The following is a 19,386-nucleotide window of genomic DNA, read 5'->3' as shown; positions in this document are numbered from 1 at the left end:
CTTGCTTTTACAAAGCAAAACATCCCATTTACTTTAGCCCAAACTCCTAGCAAAGACAAAACAGTCTGTCTATACCTCCCCCACGCTCAGCCACAGCAATCTGTATAAAGTCCCTGCCCACAATCCTATCTCTTCTCTTTCCTAAGGAATCAAGGCTATCCAACTGCACTAGCTTCCTGCTCTTTAGCTCCTAACTAGGATTTTTGATTTTTTGGCCAATGTAAAAAGACAAAAAAAGTTAGCAGGAAGAGACCCCATGTATGCCACCACTGAAAGAACAGATCTGCATCTTTCCTTTGCTGGTTGATCCACAGAATTATCACTTTTTTTTTCTCCTGTATTTTAATTGTGAGTTACTCCACTGAAGAAACTCAGTCTGCCCTCTTTCACTCTCTGCCTGTAAAGGCTGTGCGATCACTGAGCACAGACTCTCACAGAAACTACCTCAGGCAAATGAAGAAATGGTTTTACTGTTCTGCAGCCAAGAAAACACAGGAGAAAGTATCAGTCCAGACCTTAAGTACAAGCTGGCAAAGGTCACTGATGTCAGAGGCTAAAGCTGGCTGCTACCTGTCAGAGCATTCCTTTGGCCAGCAGTGGGGTACAGCTGGAATACAATCCCTACTGCCCCATAACAGAAAAGCATGGAAGCTAGGGAGAAGCTGCTACAGATGTACTTGTAAAACTTATGGTGAATTAGCATCATATTACAATCAATTTTTACAGCAATTTATAAATACACAGCATTAAAACAACTAAAATTAATTTGGTGAACACATTTTCTGGTGGGTTAAAGTAGAAACCAGAAACGGGAAGGATAAATGCATCTTACTTAATTAAAAGAAGTAAAAACAAACCACTCTGCTCAAATGCAACTCTACACTTGACAATATGCCAAGAGATATACACAGTACTTCAGATTTTCAGCAAATGTAATCATCCTCATGCAGTTCATTCCCCGGTTCTCCCAGTACATTTGCCAGTCCCAGGGAGCAGGCTGTGTTCATCTCTAACCTACAAAGCCCTGGTTTGTCCAATTACTCTGACCTTATCTGAATCTTGGCAAAATTAAACTTTTCCTTTTGAAAGTATTTCCTCTGAGAAGCTGACTGCAAGCCTCCTTCCAGGAACATAGATACAACTGAGCACAGTATCACTTTGAAAATCTATCAAATAAGACCTTCAGTCTGCAAACTATCACTGGTGCCAGGATCTGGCAGATCTCTCAACTCAAATGTTGCATTGTGTTAACACAGCTGTATCCACAAGCAAAATGTGAGGGGATTATGTAAAAAGAAATCCTAATTTCCATCATTCTTCCGGCTGCAGAAAGGGTTTACAGTCTTTTATTTTTTTTAATTCAAGTAATGCAAGGGCACATTACTTGTAGAAAACAAGTAAGACATACAACAACAATGGCAAGTCACTCTTTACACACTGGTAGATTTTTGTATTTTGCCATTTTATTTAAAGAGTTTTAAAAACCTTGCAAATAACAAAAATTCCCTCAACCTCCTTTTCCTTCAAGCACTCTTTATACTTTTCTTTTTGCTACCTAAGCATGTGTTTGTGTGAGCTGCTCCCCGAAGAAAGCCACCAGTATGATGATGTCAGTGAGTACTTCAGTCAGTATTTCTGCCCTCAATGTAAAAAAGATCTTACAAAGATAGACACTCCCTACATGTAGGCAGAAGGGTCCTGAGTGACTGTTTGCAATCCTTTTCAGGAAACAATGCTTCTTCATAAACTGCAAAGGAAACAGAAATATGCAACTTTTCAAAGGCAGTGAGGGGGGTCCCAGGTAAACGGTATCAATGCTGCTCATCTGGCTTAGCACAACAATGCTGTTAAATCACAGCCAGCTCTCCAAGGACACTCCACCTCACCATGGAGTACCAGCCAGTGCTTAAGAAGCTGTCACCTGGACAGACTGATCTTCAGGGACTGTGACAAGAAACTCACCTGGGACAGACAAATTTTTAGGCGCTGTGATCCAGTCTATGCACCAGTCATGGCATAATTACATGGCATAAAGTGGGAACATCATTGCCAGACTTATCCACTGATCTTTCTACATCTGGTTTCAGCCAGTCATCACTCCTGCCTCAACCAATCTTTTGCCAGCAGGCTTATTTTTTCCCCTTGATTCCAGATCCTATTTGCTGGCAGCCTTTTATGAGACTAAAGGATAAAGAGGACTTATTACTTTGAACTTGTTTAAGTACAGCACTCTCAGGAGAGGCTTTAAGTCCCATCAGGTTTTGGGCAGACCCACTGTCTCACTCACAGCTGTCTACCCACTTCTTTTATCCACGAAGCCATAAATTCAGAAATGAAAGCATCTGAAAATCCCATCTGAAGGGCACAAGAATCATCCTGGCTCTGCTCCCATCAACATGAGCAGACATGGCATCACTCCTTCCAGCAGAAGCACACAGTTATGCAAACACTGAATGCCTCAGAAAAGTCAATCCTCAAGCTTTGTATGAGCAGGGCATGTTGCAAAAGCACAGCACCCTACCAGGAGAGCTCTGTTTGCTGCTAGCACTGTCCCTCTGCACCCCTTCCCAAGTTTCTTCTTCCTCTCTTCCACTAAACAACCTCTTCCTGCTTGCTCCCATGGCATACTTTCCACATTACTGAAAAGGAATAAAACCCCAAGTCATTTCCTCTGGCGCAGCATTTAGTCATGGAGGATACTACCAAGTCTCTTATAAGAGAATGATTGTTTGTTGATACATTCATGTCTTGTTTTGCCATTGGAAATGTCAGGGAAATAAATATAGGAAGAGATTGACTTTGATTTGGATAACCTTTCAGAAGGTTTCTATTCTTCCCAAATTCCCTGGCCTACATACCTCACAAAAACTAATGTTTCTTGCAGTATTTCTGTAATTTCCACTTACTATTCCTGCCAAAACCACTGAATAATAAAAAGAATAACATTCACAAGTGTTTTCAAACATCTTTAAAAAGTTTAACATAGAGCTGCACTTCCTGGGAGAAGCAAGTAATTGCTTGAATTACAATATCAGCTTCACAGTCTGGAGAAACTCCAGAATTCAGTGACACTTTAATGCAAAGGGACATGGGGTGCAGCACCTACATCTTGATGGACATGCACAAGACCTGCTGGGCTTGACCTTGGCTTATTTTAGGCACCTGGGAAAAGCATCTTCCCCCTGTGCCATGAAAGCCAGAGCAGGATGAGGGTTTCAGTGCTCAAGTCCTAGCTCTTAGCCAATCAAAACGAAGCTCTGTCTGCTCCACTGCCAGAGGGGACAATGCTCCATGCAGCAAGGGGGAAGAAGAGACCTGACTTCTGATGGTTCAGAGAGCCTGAACACTTCCATCTACTCCTATATTTCCAAGATCATAGAACTGCAGAATGGCTTGGGCTGGAGATCTAAAAGGGTCTTGTTCCAAGCCCGTGCTGTGGGCTGGGACACCTTCCACTATCCCAGGGTGCTCCAAGCCCTGTCCAGCCTGGCCTTGGACATTTCCAGGGATCCAGGGGCAGCCACAGCTTCTCTGGGCACCCTGTGCCAGGGGCCTCAGCACCCTCACAGGGAAGAATTTCTTCCTAATATCCAATCTAAGCTAAACTTAGTCTCTGTCAGTTTGGAGCCACTCCCCCTTGTCCCACCTTAAAACATTTCCTTCGTGTGGCAGAGTATCATGTACATCCAAAGCCTGTGCTCATTTTGCTCAACGCTTCCAGAAAAGCTTCAGCTGATTTCCAGTAAGAGTAATTCTCTATTCAGGGCTAGGGGAACACAAATTCTTTTGATAAACTCTTCTTCACATAATTCATTGAAAAGGATTGCATTTGTTCACTCAAAGCAACACACAAATGGGAAATAATGGCAGACAGATCTAAAAGTTGTTTGACCTAAAAAGTAAATATGAGACATGGACTGCGAGACAGAAAAGTGATCTTAAAAGAACTGCAAAAGCTGTGATTGTTTTAAGCCCTAAATATCTTTTAGGCTCTTTATTACTTAAAAAAAGGAAAAATGTGAAGTAGTTTGTATACCACAAACAATGACAAATATATCTTCTTTTATTTCTAATGCAGTAGCATTTTCTAGTTGTGTTTGTTGCAACACCAATAGGCTTAACATGTATCTCTTTGTAAGAAAATAACTCCTTACGATAGCAAGCAATGGTTTCATTATTCCCTATGAAATGTTTTGCAAAGTAAACTGCTGTTCAGGAGGCAGCCAATGCCAAAGAAACTACATCCTGCATTTCACAGAATAAACAGAAAGATTTCCATTGATGGTCATAATTACTGGAATGACTTTAGCACAGGGCATTACATGGTGTGCAAGAAGAATCTGTAAGATCAGGAGCCCCTTAGGCTGTTATTCCAAACTTCATTTAAAAGCTTGTGCTGTGCACCTCAGCTTCAGCACAGGCCAATGATTAACCAGGGAACCAACACCCCTCTCTTTATTCTGGTGTTGACCTTATGCTCATCTTTGTGTGACACATTCAAAAGATAATATGTAAATGCCACTGATCTAATAGTTTAGCTATTAACTAAGGAATCAGATAATCAGAAATGCACCACACTTGGCACCTTGTTTTTTGGATAGCTCCCAGTGACAGAAACTGCTCATTTCCAGTACACAGGTTGCTCTTCCTCTGAGCTGAGTACACTAAGTTAAATATAGACTACTTTATTTCAGCTGAGTCCACGGTAAAGGCTCATATTTGAATTGCTTAATCAAAACTGTTAAGATTTAATCACCTGGGACACTTGAGTTTAGCCCTTAGCATTAGTTAGAAATAATTTCACCCTTTCTTCTTTATTCACACTTTCAGCATATTACATGACATAGTAAATTTTGTGGACCACAAAAACTCAGGCTTTATACCAAATACTAAGTTCACAAGCATCAAGGAGACAAACCTAAACAGTGTGGCATTGTATTTAAAACAGAAAGATGTTTTGGGATTTCAGGAAGCATATGTGCCCTCTCTGGTCTATGCAGAGTCCAGAAGTACCAGAGTTAACGCACTCTTGTGATTTAAGAAATGGGCCTCACATTTGGTGAGAACTTTGATGTGTAATTAGTTTTTGTTCCCCATGAAAATTGAGAACAGCACTGTCCTACGTCAGAGGGTTTTCTCATTGAGTGAACCACTCAGAAATGACAATTCCAGACATTGCACTGATGGGGGTGACTCACAGGAACCCCTCACTGCCACCAGGACATGTGCACAGGAAAGAAACGTGTGACCAGAGGAGTGGGACAAGGTCCCAAACTCCTGATCAGCCTGCAGGGAGGGCTGGGCCAGTTGAATTCTGCAAGCCCCTTCTAACCTCTGGTTTTTGCAAAGATGTCACAAAGTGGGAAGGGGAAGGAATGGGGAAGTGCGTGCTGGGGAGGTTGGGTATTATTTTTGGTGGGGTTTTGGTTTGTTTTGTTTGCTTCTTTTGCAATACCAAAATATCAGAGGAAAAGCATAATTTTTTCTTACCCAGTTTCACACGGGGGGGAGACTTCCACTGCTCCAAACCCCATTTTTACGTTCCATCACAAAGGAATTGCTACATTTACATAACCCAAAAGGAAGGACTAAGTCAAAAAGCATATCAGCTTAAATAATATAAAAGCTTAACTAATATAATAATTATAAAACATAATCAGCTTAAATAATTAATAAATCGGACTTTTAACTTTGTGTTTATTAGCAAATGACATACATCTGAGCACAAAAAACTGTGTGAAAAAACATCTAAACTTGGAACAAACAAATTAATGTTTGGAACTACATATCAATAGGAGGGATAAAAATTTGGATGTATGTTTTTTACAGGGACAATCTAAACAAACCACAACTATTATTTATCTACCACTGGAAAATGTTTTCAAATAGCCTGGGCAGCTCACCTAGTAAGTGATATGCAAATATTTATCCAAGTTTAAACAAATGAGGAAAAATTGCAGTGATGGAACCTGATTTTTCGCCCCCTAAAGCAACTAAGTGTTGCAAGTCACCTAGTGTGAAGGCAGTGAAATTCTTGAAAGGATCCATTTTCAAGCTGCCTATTTAAGAATGCAAAGCATCCCACATCCTAAATTGCACCAGGTCAGCACCAAGTGCTGACTAACCTGAGGGCACTCCAGCTGCAGGGTGGATTTGCTTTCTGTTCAATAACAATTTTGTTTGCTTGTCGTTAGTTATATTTGCACTAGTGCTTTCTGACCAAGAGGTTAATGCAATCCAGCAGACTGTATGAGGAAGATCACATGTGAGTTTTTGTGGTTGCACTGTTTATTTTAAACAGCTGGACATCAGACATGATGGACAGTTTGCTTCTTTTTTTCACTAAGCACTCACTACTAATTTTTGAAGAATGCTGTAGATTGCTTCAAGAAGCACTTTTTGCAGCACACTTCCAATGTGGTTCCACACCCTTGAGGGTGCACAAACACAGCAAACCACGAGACTGAGTACCAAGGAGAAGATTTATTTCTCAATGAACAAAAGAAAATATTTTCACTAGAAAAACTTCAAAAGAACAGTGCTTATGTTTTGACCTGTTTGTTTTGGTTTATGCACAGAAGAGACTCCAAGAAAATCTTGCATTAGTTAAACCAAGGTCATCTGCTCTCCACACAAGGATGATCCATGTAACAACACTTCTGCCTACAGCGAGTTTTCACTAACCTAGCTCAGATCCGCTGGCAATGAACAGATAAGCTGCTCACTGTAGAAAACTTGCATGGAGACAGGCTTGGGAACTGGGTTAGCCCCACTAGGGACTTGACACCTTCTGCATCAGCACAGCACAGCACAGCTAACCTGTGTTACAGAGAGGGAAAGCCACCACAAACTCAGAATGTGTCATTTGTTCCTATAACAGACTGGAAAAAGCAGACTGAGCCATGAACGTGTGCCAGCTCACTGCTGCACAAGTGTGCCAACACAGCAAGCAGGATACACCCAAAGCACACGTTCTCACTCCTGTCAGCTGTGCCATATACACATCACAGGAGATGGAATGCCTGCACAAAATGCCTGCACTTATTTTGTGTTACTAGGAGGTTAAAACCAAAACAAAACTATGAATCAAATCCTGGAGAGAAAAACTCTATTTGCACAGTCTATTTCTTGCCTGTTAGAGGATCTGGTTGGAGGCAGAGGGGAGGCATGAATAGGGCAATATAACAGTTCTTCAGAACCAAGACTGCAGATAGCATAATGCATGGTATTGCCTCCACCTGACCTGGCTGGAAAAATCAGGAGGTCATTTGAAATTCTCAAAATCATTTCAGATACTTCTATATTCCTCACAACAATCAGGTCTATAAGACTGGTTAGAAAGAGTGACTGTTCTATAAAATCTATGCACAACTTTGACCAACTATGCTCTGAAATACTAAGTTTTCTTTTTCTTTTTTTTTCCTACAACTACTGAACTACTGCCTATCTGTGGGACTGGAGAGGTGGAAGGATTCACTTTGGAGATGTTTTCTTTTTGAGGGACAAGGGAGTTCCAAATATTCAAATATCTAGAATATACAACTTCATGTCCAAATACATATTCACCAAACAAAAAAGTCAGTCACAACATATGACTGTGATAAACAGTCTTAAATGTTCATATGACTCTGATAAACAGTCTTAAATGTTTCTCCTTCCATCCTATTTCTTTATGGGAAAAAAATCTTAAATAGTAAAAACAAGGTTATGACACACAGCAATGAAACCCAGGAAATTCAAAACTGATGGCTGTTGAAATATCTGTCTCAAGTTAATTCCACTCCTCTTCCTGTTTTCTTTACATGCACCATGGGCCTGGCAATGTCAGCCTCAACTAAACTTCCTGGCTCGGGTCCCAACCTGTGTAACTTCGAAGTCACGTAAGCACAGGTCACCCTTCCTGTCCTCATGGGGTTCTTCTTGATCCTCTTCCCAAGCACAATTGTTCCCTCAGACTTCTCCCTGCAACTCTTCCCTCTGATAACCCCATCGCCTTCTGTCAACAGCTGACTTGTAAATTCATCAGCAGTGCAAAGGTTACTGCTGCTTTCCCAACCCTCTTCTCTTTTCCCATCTCAAGCAGCATCCTCTTATTCTGCTGATCCTGAGCAGCCCCAGACTCCCCTGCCACAGCCCCTACACCCATCTTGCCTTCACTCGGGCAGCTGAACCCCTGGGGATGTAGCCTCATGGCTTTGCCAGCTTCCTTCCCTGAACCTGTAGCATTGCCATCCACCAATCCGATCCTCCTGCTTCTCAGTTTTCACTGTTTTCTACTTCCTACTAAAGCTCCTCTCCTTCTCTACTCCTTTCCCCCAAGCCACCTGCATAAGGATCCCAGACAGGCAGGATTTCACATTCATAGAATCACAGAACAGTCTAGGTTGGAAGGGGTCCTGAAGGTCATCTAGTTCCACCCCCATGCCATGGGCAGGGACACCTTCCACTATAATGTGGACACCATGTACGTTCCACAACACCTTCATTTATGCAGGTTTGAGGAGCCTTCTCATCCCTTCCCCTTCTTCCATCACATTTGTTTTTAAGAAGGTGGACCAAGATCATCACACCATAGTAATTCCCCATCTGCTTCTTTCCTCCAGTCCCTTGAAAGGCCAGGACACATGGACACATACAGCCCACAGATAAAGAGGGAGGAATTGATGCCACAGCACCAGCTGGCTCTAACAGTGAGGAGAACAGCTTAAAGTCTCTCCCAGGCTGTCTCCTTCCAGACTAGGAGGAATGAAGGTCCTCCCTAGGTTTTGGGATGAGCACTTTTCCCTCCTCTAACTTCTTTTGGATCCTCCAGTTGAATGGTGGATAGCATCAAAACCAAACTTTCTTTCCTCAGCAGCATCAGCAGTCAAATCAAGACCCATTTGATTAGAACTAAAAAGTTTCTCCTTACTCACTGGATTAATGAGTTCACAGAAACTCTTAGCAGGGGAACTCCTGAAGAAAGAAGCGTGGGTGTTTAGCTCTTCTCTGTTTGTTTGCTTGTGTAAACAATTTGTTTTTTCTCTCCTGGGACACTGTGTTTTGAAATAGGCTTTTAAATAATAAAACAAACCTCATTTGCTGTAATGGTGAAACTGGGTCCAAGTACTGCCAAAAGCAGAGCATTCCAAACACACTGGTGATTCCCCACATTTCCTGTACTGGGGGGTTATGTTATGCACATAGATCAGACAGTCTGTTGGTGTCACTTTTTTTCTTTCAGATCTGAACCAAATGCAATCAAACCCAGAAAGCAAGGCAGCAGTCAGGTGACAGGCTGTTTCCTAGGGTTTAATTCTTGCTGACACACTGGTACCAAAAGATTCCCATGACTGCTGGCAACAAACATTGGCAACCATTGTGTATGGGGAGCTCACACTAAGTGTAGTGAGATACACATTTAATGAGTCCTTTTAAAAATGAAGAATTAAATTGTTTAACAGCTAGTAAATTCCATCACTCTCATTCTGCAGATAATAAAGAGGAAGCTGCCAATAGGTGAAAATACTTCTTAGGTTACATAGCACAGTTTCAAGACTTAACACGGCATTAGTTTATTGCTTCTACATCTGGTGCCAGTTATTTTTATGGAGCTTCTTTGTATAAATTCAACAACTTCCAGGTCTATCAACCACTCTAAAAATAAACACCAACAAGTCCATTTCTGTCCTCTGTACCTCAGCTATGACATATTCCCTGCACAAAGGCGAACCCATGTCCCTGGGGAGTCACAAATCTCTTGACTAACTTGACCTGCCGTGACTGAGCTAGGGGAACTCAGTCCAACCCTAAAATTAATCTTTTTGTTCCCAGTCAGTCTGCCTTCGTTCCAAAACCACAGCACCAAAGGGCAAATCAAGGAGAAAACATCTTCCACAGTTTGTGGACCATGACCTCAAGTGGCCAGGACTGCTGTCCTGCATCTCTTCCTGCTTGCAAAGTTCTGTTCCTGCCTACTGGAGAAGGTGAACATGAACAATGCCCAGCAAGGAGCTGGCATCAGCTTCTCCCTCTGCTTTGTCCACCCTCCCAATGATGCCTTAGCCTAAGCTTCCTACCACTGCTTCTGTGTACAGCAAACACTGGCTACCCCATGCTACCAGCACTGTAGAATTCTGCAGCAGGAGCTACTTGTTTGAAACCTGCATGTTCAATGAACTTCTGGCAGTTTCTGCTAGATAATGTCTTGATCAGAAATAGATTCCAAGCCCAGCAGCACCTTCAAACAACTGTCATGCCTCTTGGCACCTTGCCACACATAAGCATCTCTCTCCAATCTCCTAAAACACACAGTGAATCCACACAGAAACATTGCACAAACACATTTCACACCTACACACAAATTACACTGTCACACTCAGGCCTGGAAAAGTAACAGTTCCATTTAACATTCCACAACCACCAAGGCTGTAAGGTAAGAAACTCGCCCTAAGAAATTATAATTTTGTCAACTGCCCCAGACATTTACAGGCAGCCTTGGAAGATATGACCTTTAAGTGATGACCATCCTATGTGCAGTTTGGAGTTAGCTTACACTTACACACCACAAGCTCAGGGACTCAGTGGGGCAGGTGCTTTGCTGAAATGGATCTGTAAGAGGAAGATCTAAGCCCTGCTGTGGTGAATGACTACTTAAAAGGCAGGGAAAAGACCTAGAAATGGGTTTAAATAGCCAAGCAAATAACCATGTTACCTTCAGTAAAAAGGTGGCCAGCTTGAGACAAAAGCCTTTCCACTGACAACCAGGTGTCTGTGCTGGCCACCAGACAGGGGATGAACAGAAGGAAAGGATTCCAGAAAATGCTGAAAGAGTCACCCTGCAGGCATCATACACAATCAACTTTGCCAAAACTTTACATGAGCTACTCTTCTTTGGACTAAAAAAGTGTGTACTATGTCAGAGACCATGATGTCAGAGACCATGTATCCAACCTGTGAGTGACAAGTCCTGGTATTTTATCTTTGCCTAGACCTCTCCCTAGTTTCCAGAGTTAAACATGGTCTGTTGGCCTGAATTAGCGCTACTTTAAGAAAATGCATCAACCAGGAAAAGCACAAACAGAGAAAAATGGATGGATCATTCATAGCTAAAATTAGATATATAATGTGTAAACACTTTGCTGGATGGAAAGTTTACTGGCAAAGCTGAACCAACAATCTATCTTTCTTAAATTTTTTCCTTCTAATGCACCAGATTTCAGCAAAATGTTCCAAAGGAAGGTTTCCACTAGCAAAATAAAGGCTGTTTTGCCATTCTGTAGGGCCCAAGAACATGCCCTGCCCCTACACAGGGGAAATGCCTGTAATCATTACAGTCTGATCCCATGCAGCAAAGGAAATATCCCCACGGACAGAACTGTGCAGGGACACAACAGCCACCTGCATGTGGGAACTGGAAGGAACAGAAACAAAAACCCCAAGAGTCTTCTCATCATGACTGGTGCATTGCCTCCTAGCAGCAGTTTTAACCAGACTGATGAACACAGGCCTTTGTGAAGGAAAAGGCGGTATGAAACAACAAGTATTGCTATTGAGACTTTCTTCAATTAACTGCTTCTAAGTTATGGTCTCAATCCAGCAATCCTCAGCTAAACATACTACCAGCTAACCCCAAGGCCCAAGACTTTCTTAGTTTTACATTCTGTACTCCTGTGATGCAGCCAGGAACATTATTGAGATTATATGAGCTAATATTCTTCTAGTCGTGATCAGAATATTGATAGTAACTACTGAAAACCAACTCTGTATGTTCTTAGAACATATAAAACAATGAAAAACAACACACAGAGCATGAAGGGAACTGCCACACTATTATGCACTCCTTGCCCTGAAGAAACCTTAATTAAATAGTTCTCAGGGTGCCATACTAAAAAGGAGACAAAAAGCAGCTGCCTCCTCTGGCTCACTGTGGAGTGGTGAAAACCATGGCTCTCTGAGACATGGCAAACAGAAGGCCACCAGCAGCTCAGGAGGTGCTCAGTGTGTCTGCCCAGAGAGTACACCACTCCAGCAAGGATCAAATCACACAGGATCCAGCTAAAACATTTCTCTGGCTTCCAGAGCTGTTGTAAACCACATGGAAACACAGCACAGCTATCATGGTGTATCACCATAAGTGATAGCTAACATATGCCCAAGCATTCATGAAATACCAAGGGATGAAAAAATATTTTCCATATAAACATCAAAAAACGAACCTGCATTATAACAAACCAAATATTTACCTTGGCAGATCATTATTACCTTCTAGCAAAAAACTGCAATAAATGTGAACATTTAAAGAGCCATACTGCAAAACAGACGCTGAAAATATCTATGTAGGGCTTCCTGCCAAAGTGGAGGAGTTATGCATCTATCAGTGTAACAAACATGAACCAAGAATTTTTATGGAACCACTAAATAGAAACTTTGAACTATCCAAAGGAAAGACAGCTGCTGGCTTGATGGCGAACTGATTTTTCCCTCTGCTAAAAATTCCAAGCACTACAGTTTATAGAGGATATACTACAACAGAAGTTGGAACTGAGCCTTTCTACCTAACTCCTCAAACACCATTTCCTAAAGTTCCAGTTACTTAAAAGCAGTTTACAAAGACTTCACCAGCAATTGCCAGCTCTAACACACATTCAGAGAAACATTTCAGGATGAGTTTTACTGCACCTACTATTCAAGTCAATCAAGTTCAAGTCCGCAGCACAATTTGCTACTTCCACCTCCCAAAACTGAATTCTCATAAACTTCCAAAACAACCATCATTTTAACAGCTGTATCTAGATAAATCTAGTAAAACCAAAGTAAAAATTTAGGGATATGCTGTGGCACAGGTGTATACACAACTTAAATAACCTAGAGCACCCTAAAGGTTCCTAGTCACGCATCCAGACAGTTGTGGCCCTTAGCAAACACACCACAACAACCCTGCTTCCTTCTCCTAAGCTATTCAGTGTGTCCAAAGTCTGATTTTTATTCTTGCATTAACTACCAAGAATGCTGTGAGTAAATTATTCTTTTTTAAATCCCCAGCTGTAGCTAAAATAACTTATTACAACATTTACTGGGGGCTGACATTTCATAGCTGCCAATATCTAACTGCTTTTCGAAAAAAATTACAGTCTCAGCAAGTTATGCAGCATAAAGCCTGCCAAGGCCCCAGCTGGCACGAGGATGCATGTTTATCTTTCTGAAGGTTATGGTTTTGGTTTGTGGCTGCATTAAAAAAAAAAATCAGTTAAAAAACTTAACTTCTTTGCAAAAGACGGTGAGCAGCTTCCCACACAAGCCAGATCCAAATCTGGCAGCAGGCATCCCCAGGCCTTTTTTAATTCCTGAGTTAAAATTATCACAAGGCTCACAAAGCTGGAGTACACAGCAGCACCTTGCCACACTGGCTCAGGCACACAGGTTGGGCTGGAACACAGCAGCTCAGAATTCCATCCACTGCTCCACACAGGAGAAACACCTCCCCCGTGCCACAGCATCTGGCTTTAGCACTGAGTACCTGCGGGGCAGCAAGATAAAAAAGGACACTTGTAAACAGCATTTCTCCAGGCACTGGCTCCCTGTGCTGCTCTGACACTCACTCAGATCTGCCTTCTTCCATCCCCCTGTGCTCCACAGCCCCAAAAACTCACCTGAACCAGGGAGCCAGGTCAATGCTGCCCTTGCTTTCCACACATTCCCTCTCAAATGCATTTCAATACATGTCTTGGCACGTGCTCAAAAATCAACATCCATTAGAAGAAAATACTAAACAAAGGATTTAGATTTAGAGGAAGACAAGGCTACAGATCCACAGTCAAGTTAAGAAGGGAATGTCAGCATATGCAACACACATCAAGCATGAAAGCAAAACCAGTAAGGTTCTGGGTTATTTTCATGTTGCAAGCATGTATGTTTCAACAAAGTCAGCACTGAGGAGCCCTGGAGTTAATTCCTGGAAAGCACAGATTTCTATTTAGCAAATACAAAGTAGAAGCCAAAAACATCATTTTTGATACCAAAAAAAAAGTGCAAAAGAACCATTTAAAAGTCAAAAAAGTATCTGGCTATTGTGGTCTTTTTCTTTTCCTGTACAAACCACTTGTGAGACCTTGTTTAGAGCACTGTATTTAGTTCTGGGCATCCGGCCAGATGACATTCACATTCTGGAGCTGGTGGAGTGAGGAAAAAGAATAGTTTTGGGGTTTTTTTTTTGAGAAAAGTCCCTCAGAAAAGAGTTGTGTCTGCATCTAAGCATGTATACATGAGACTGGGGAGGTGACTTAACATCTCTCACCACAGTCAGTCTGCAGTGCTCTGCCAGTTGTAAAAGAGCAACAGCAATTTGCAGCAGAAGATTTATCTTTTTGTTTCTGAATACCATACAAAACAATCCAGTGCTTTCAGACTTTTCAAGACTCAGAAAGGAAGCACCTGCTTATGTGCAAAGCAGGGCTTTTGCTCTTCAAAGACAAGTTACAGATAAGACATCTTCCAAGCACATTCATTTACAAGGCTGTCTCAAAAACCCTGCAAGATCAGGAGGAAAAATGTCATTTTCTCACCCTACTCTCACATTATAAACAGTGTTCACCGACCAGAATCCCCCCCTGTGCAGTATCATTACCTGTTTTCTCACACAACACCCAACACAAATGGGTGCACTAATTCCAAACAGTATAATGACAATTACATACCACAAAATACTGTTATTCCTGCCAGAGGACTGGTAGGACTCCGGGAACTTCCTTTGGCTATTTTCACTCTATCATGGTGAGATCTTCATACTCCTCTCCCATATTTATGCTGATGGCAGAATCCTCACCAGCTCCAAAGGAAACAGTACAGCATTAAGGCACAACAATTTCAACTGAGCTAATTGTTTAGATCAAAATTTCCAAAAAACCAGAATGAACCTAATGACAGAACATGACTGCAGCTCCACAGTTTCTTTTCTGTTATGTGTAGTTTAGCTCTGCTCATCTCAAGGCAGAAACATGGCTTCAGCCATCCAGCAAAATTTTCAATTTTACTGTAAAAAGTAAACAACAGGTTCTATGAATGCAGGCTTATAAAATCTACATAAGGCAACTAAAAGTTACATGGATAAAGCCAAGCTCTTGGGCCTGATTCAGCATTCACAACAGCACAAATTCAAAAACAACTCACCTGAAGTCAATAAAGGATAAAACATACTGTCAGCAGAGGAGAACTAGGCCCAACCTTCTTTGACTAAAGAATGATCCCCATAAAGAATGGACTTCACAAGCAGGAGAGAACCTGGGAACGCTATGCTACACTATTATGCTTTTTGTTTTGCCTGAAAACTTTAGGCAGCTGAAAGAGGCAGCTACAAACACTTCCATGCAGAGACTTTTGGGCACAGAGCAGCACTTTACACACACTTTTCCCAGCAGCACAACAGCCAAATGACAAAAGGACCTGTGCATTGCACTGCACAAACCTCTGCCTCTGTCTCACCAGTCCCATCACCAGCTGGGATAGGGGATGCTTTTTGGGGCAGAATGCCCAGTGCAGAGGTAGCCATGGACTGCTGTGGTGTGCCTACAGGTCCTTCATGACCTTCCACTTCTGCAGCAGCCTTGTAGAACAAGGAGGCAGAGAAACAACTGTATGTGTTTGCCTCGGTATACCTACAAAAAGGAACTTGAAGCCAAATTAACACAGGCTGGGTTATGGCACAGCATGTCTCCCCTGCCAGGTAAGGATCACACAGGACCCAGACCAAAAGCAGGATCAGACCATGTACACACTTCAGACTCTACAGCCAAGAATGCAAAGCAGCAGCAGCAGCAGCTGCCCTTCCACAAACAAACCATGTCATGGCTCACAGCAGCTGAGACAGAGAAAATTCCATGTCCCTAACAGCTCTTCCTCCTTGTCCTGCTCCAGCTGCAAATGCTCAGGACTCCTGAATACTCATGGTAAGGTGAGCCAGAGCACCTCAGCACTGGCTAACTGCAGGGGGCAGAGTATAGTACCAGTAATGCCCACTGTAGCCCTACTCTGGATCACAAGCACCATAAATGCTAAGAAGCATCCATGACTTCCTTTGCAGCTGTCAGTAACGTGCTCCATGAGAAGACACAGGATAACTGCATTGCATTAAGTGTACTGATGTAGCATTTAATGTGTCAGGAGAAATTTATTTTCAGTGTTCTGAAGTAAGACAAGTATTAGAAAACTACAGCCTCATATCCATCCAATTCATACTAAAACATCTCTGTGTTTTGCTACACAGGGATTCAAGGTAACACAGGGTACTGAATATTCAGCTACACTTCCAAGCCCTCTCCTGATAGGCAATACTGACTGGATGGTGACTCAAACAAAAAAAAGGTAACTAGCGTGCTTGACTCTGCCTAGCATTGTCTCCACAACAACTCCTCACTGAGGAATTTTAGAGAGACATCTTGAGAAATCTCCAGTTGCATATCAGAGGTACGTAAAGCCTCTTACTCTTTCACTCTTAAACCTCTCACTCTTGAGATCTGCATGGTATGCCAAATATTTATTACAGCCACAGGCAAGAGCTACACAACCACAAAGCCTGCAATACATTTGACCACAGAAGCAGTTTTCTGTGTGCTGCTCCACGGATTTTTGAAGTCACCATGTCTGCAAGGTAAGAGCACAATTTTACTGTTCCTCCTCCTGATACTCCTAGTCTCCTAGTGATCCCACAGAAACAATAAACTGTGGCTGTGGTTTCGTGAGATGTTAAGAAAAGACCTGAGTCCATATCTACTTGATACAGTACTCCATCAATCCCCTGCTGCTGATGGGAGATGAATTACCTCACGTTATTCTCATACATAACAGCAGCTCTTTAACTGCTATAGTGACAGTGCTGTTCTTTTCTTTTCAAGGCAGCAGGTCCCTTCTGAAAAAAATTCAGTCACCCTACTGATCATTCAGTCTCTCAGTAGCCACTGCTTGAACTAGCTTTAAAAACAACTCAAAAATGCCCCAGTGATTAAGCAGAAGAGCCAGTCTTCTACAGCAAGAGCAACTTGAGCCACTCCTCCTGGTCCAGTCAGCCACACACCAGAACACCTGTCCAGCTGCCCACTCACCAAATGCCTCAGCAAGGGTGGGAGGAGGAGGGGACACTGGAGCAGAGTTCCACACAGACACCAGAACTACTTTCCTAGAGGTGCAGTGAGGGACACTGAGCTGGCTGGGAGTGACAGAGTGATCCACCACAGCTCACTCACAAGAGCCCCCCAAGACACTGCATCCAGCTGTGCCAGCAGCAAGGGCTGCCAACAGACCCCTGGCCAGCACAGCCTCATTCCACTTCCTCTTGCTGATCCAATTAAATAGTCAAGCCCCAAGGAATAAACTGGTATTTCTGGAGCTAAACAGATCTGAAGCTAATGAACCTTAATATAGATCTAGCCTGAGGAGAGTCAAGGGCTTGGTTGCATGGCTATACTGGCATACTTTTACCACAACAAAACACAGAATTACTCATGGAACCGGTGCAGACACGGCTGAATTGAACACAGAGCTGCTGCGGAGCAGCAGAGACATGGCTGTTGAGCCCTTGCCTTTCCAAGCACTGCCCCATGAGCCTTCCAGCCTCCATCTAGCAAGCACACACCTCTTCAGGTACCATAACTCCACTCACCCAACCAGTTCCTCACCTGTAACCCCAAGCTATCCTCGGAGAAAGGGAGAGAGAAAGGGCTCCGGCCAGCACTGTCCTGCTCACCCCCGGGGCTTCTATTGTCACGGAAATACCTGGTGGAAATTCTGCTCTGCTCACTCCTCACCAACTCAGCTGGGCTGGCAAAGGCACATAAAGACTTTCCTTATATAACAGGAAGCATTCATTAAATACCATGAAGAGTTACACTTTGGGAAATCAGCAAATAAAACAAATGAGAGGAGAGCAGCCTGAAAAGATGGGAAGATGAGCTCAAGGAGGATAACACACCGCCTGCTTTTCTACACCTACCAAACCACACCTGCGCGATCTAAAACAAACTTTTGACGCAATATTTGCAAGGAAACACCTCAGAAGAGGACGCAGCGTTTTAGGAGCCCACGTTTCAGATGCCCACACTGAGGATTCCGCGTGGAGCAGGGGCTGGACTCCTGCCCGCGGCGGGCGCTGCCAGGGCCGGGGCCGCGCTGCGGGACCGCACCGCACCGCGCTGCCCTCAACCGAGCCCGGGACACCCGAGGGGACAGGGAGGCGGCGGGACGGACACCAGCAAGGTCCCCAGCCCGGGGACCAGCCTGACCCGGCCGCCCTTGGCTGGGAAAGGGGCAGAGCCTGGTGAGAGCAAGGCGAGGACAACGCTGCCCCGCGGCACCCGCGGCTGCCGGCGCTCGGCTGGGCCCGGCCCTCCCGCTCCCGCGGCGCTTTCGCGGGGCCGGTTTCGATCGGGCTCCACGAACAGCGCGGACGGCCGCGACCCCCGCACCTCCCGGCGCCCTTCCCTCACCTCGCTTCGCCTCACCTCACCTCCCGCGCGTCGGCGGCAGCGCCGGGCAGCGTAGTCGGAGCCGCCCCGGCCGGCCGGGCCGGGCGGAGGCGCGGGGATGGGCCGGCTCTGCGCCGCCGCTCCGCCGCCCCGGGCCCGGCCCCTGCGCATGCGCCGCTCCCGCAACGCGCTCCGCCCCGCCGGGCCGGGCAGAGCCCCTCAGGGCACCGGGGATAGCCCGGGCACTGAGCCGGAGGGAGAGCCCCTCAGGGCACCGGGACCCGCCCCGGGCTCAGGGCACCGGGGATAGCCCGGGCACGGAGCCGGGCGGGCAGAGCCCCTCAGGGCACCGGGGACACCCCGCTCCGGGCAGAAGGGCAGAGCCCTTCAGGGCACCGGGGATAGCCCGGGCACGGAGCGGGGAGGGCAGAGCCCCTCAGGGCACCTGGGACAGCCCGGGCACGGAGCCGGGAGGGCAGAGCCCCTCAGGGCACCTGGGACAGCCCGGGCACGGAGCTGGGAGGGCAGAGCCCCTCAGGGCACCTGCTGGTGGGGCGGGGTGGCCTCACAGACTTATCCAAGCCCCCAGGACTCGGGCGATGGACGCAGTTGTCCAACTTGGACCAAAGAAACTGGTTAAGATCATTCGCAGCCTCGATGCTATCAGGCTGTATATTTTCCACAGTTCATTCCAGGCTGCGTTTCAGTGCAAGTTATCTCAATAACAAAACAATGAGAGCAACATTCCCCTTCCATTCTGGCAGCTGCCAGCAGTGCCCGTTAAGAATGCCGGTGACCACAGTGAGGAGCAGCTGCTGCGTCAAGCCTGGTTACAAACATGTTCATACACGGTCATAGACACACCAGAGCGGCAAAATCTGCTTAGAGGGGGTATAAATAATTCCAAATTCGAGACTATTAAAATGAAAGGTGGATGCTTACCTAGCTTTGA

The 19,386-nt window shown here is 44.5% G+C and overlaps 1 protein-coding gene across 5 annotated transcripts in view; it reads right to left on the bottom strand.

Annotated features, from left to right (window-relative positions):
- Positions 1–18,549, bottom strand: part of RIN2 (Ras and Rab interactor 2) — a 62,531-nt gene extending 43,982 nt beyond the window's left edge. Inside the window, exon 1 of one of the 5 annotated variants that reach the window (XM_030944337.1) lies at positions 18,456–18,549. The gene's annotated coding sequence lies outside the window, so the exon portion shown is untranslated. Of the gene's footprint in view, positions 1–14,675; positions 14,683–17,648; positions 17,708–18,455 lie in introns of those variants that run through there. The other 4 variants (XM_030944338.1, XM_030944340.1, XM_030944341.1 and 1 more) reach the window with 4 other exon arrangements.
- Between the last annotated feature and the right edge of the window lie 837 nt (positions 18,550–19,386).

Source organism: Camarhynchus parvulus, chromosome 3 (assembly GCF_901933205.1).
Source record: "Camarhynchus parvulus chromosome 3, STF_HiC, whole genome shotgun sequence".
Lineage (NCBI taxonomy): Eukaryota > Metazoa > Chordata > Aves > Passeriformes > Thraupidae > Camarhynchus > Camarhynchus parvulus.
The sequence above is the reverse complement of the archived record's forward strand: the minus strand, read 5'-3'. Positions and strand labels throughout refer to the sequence as shown.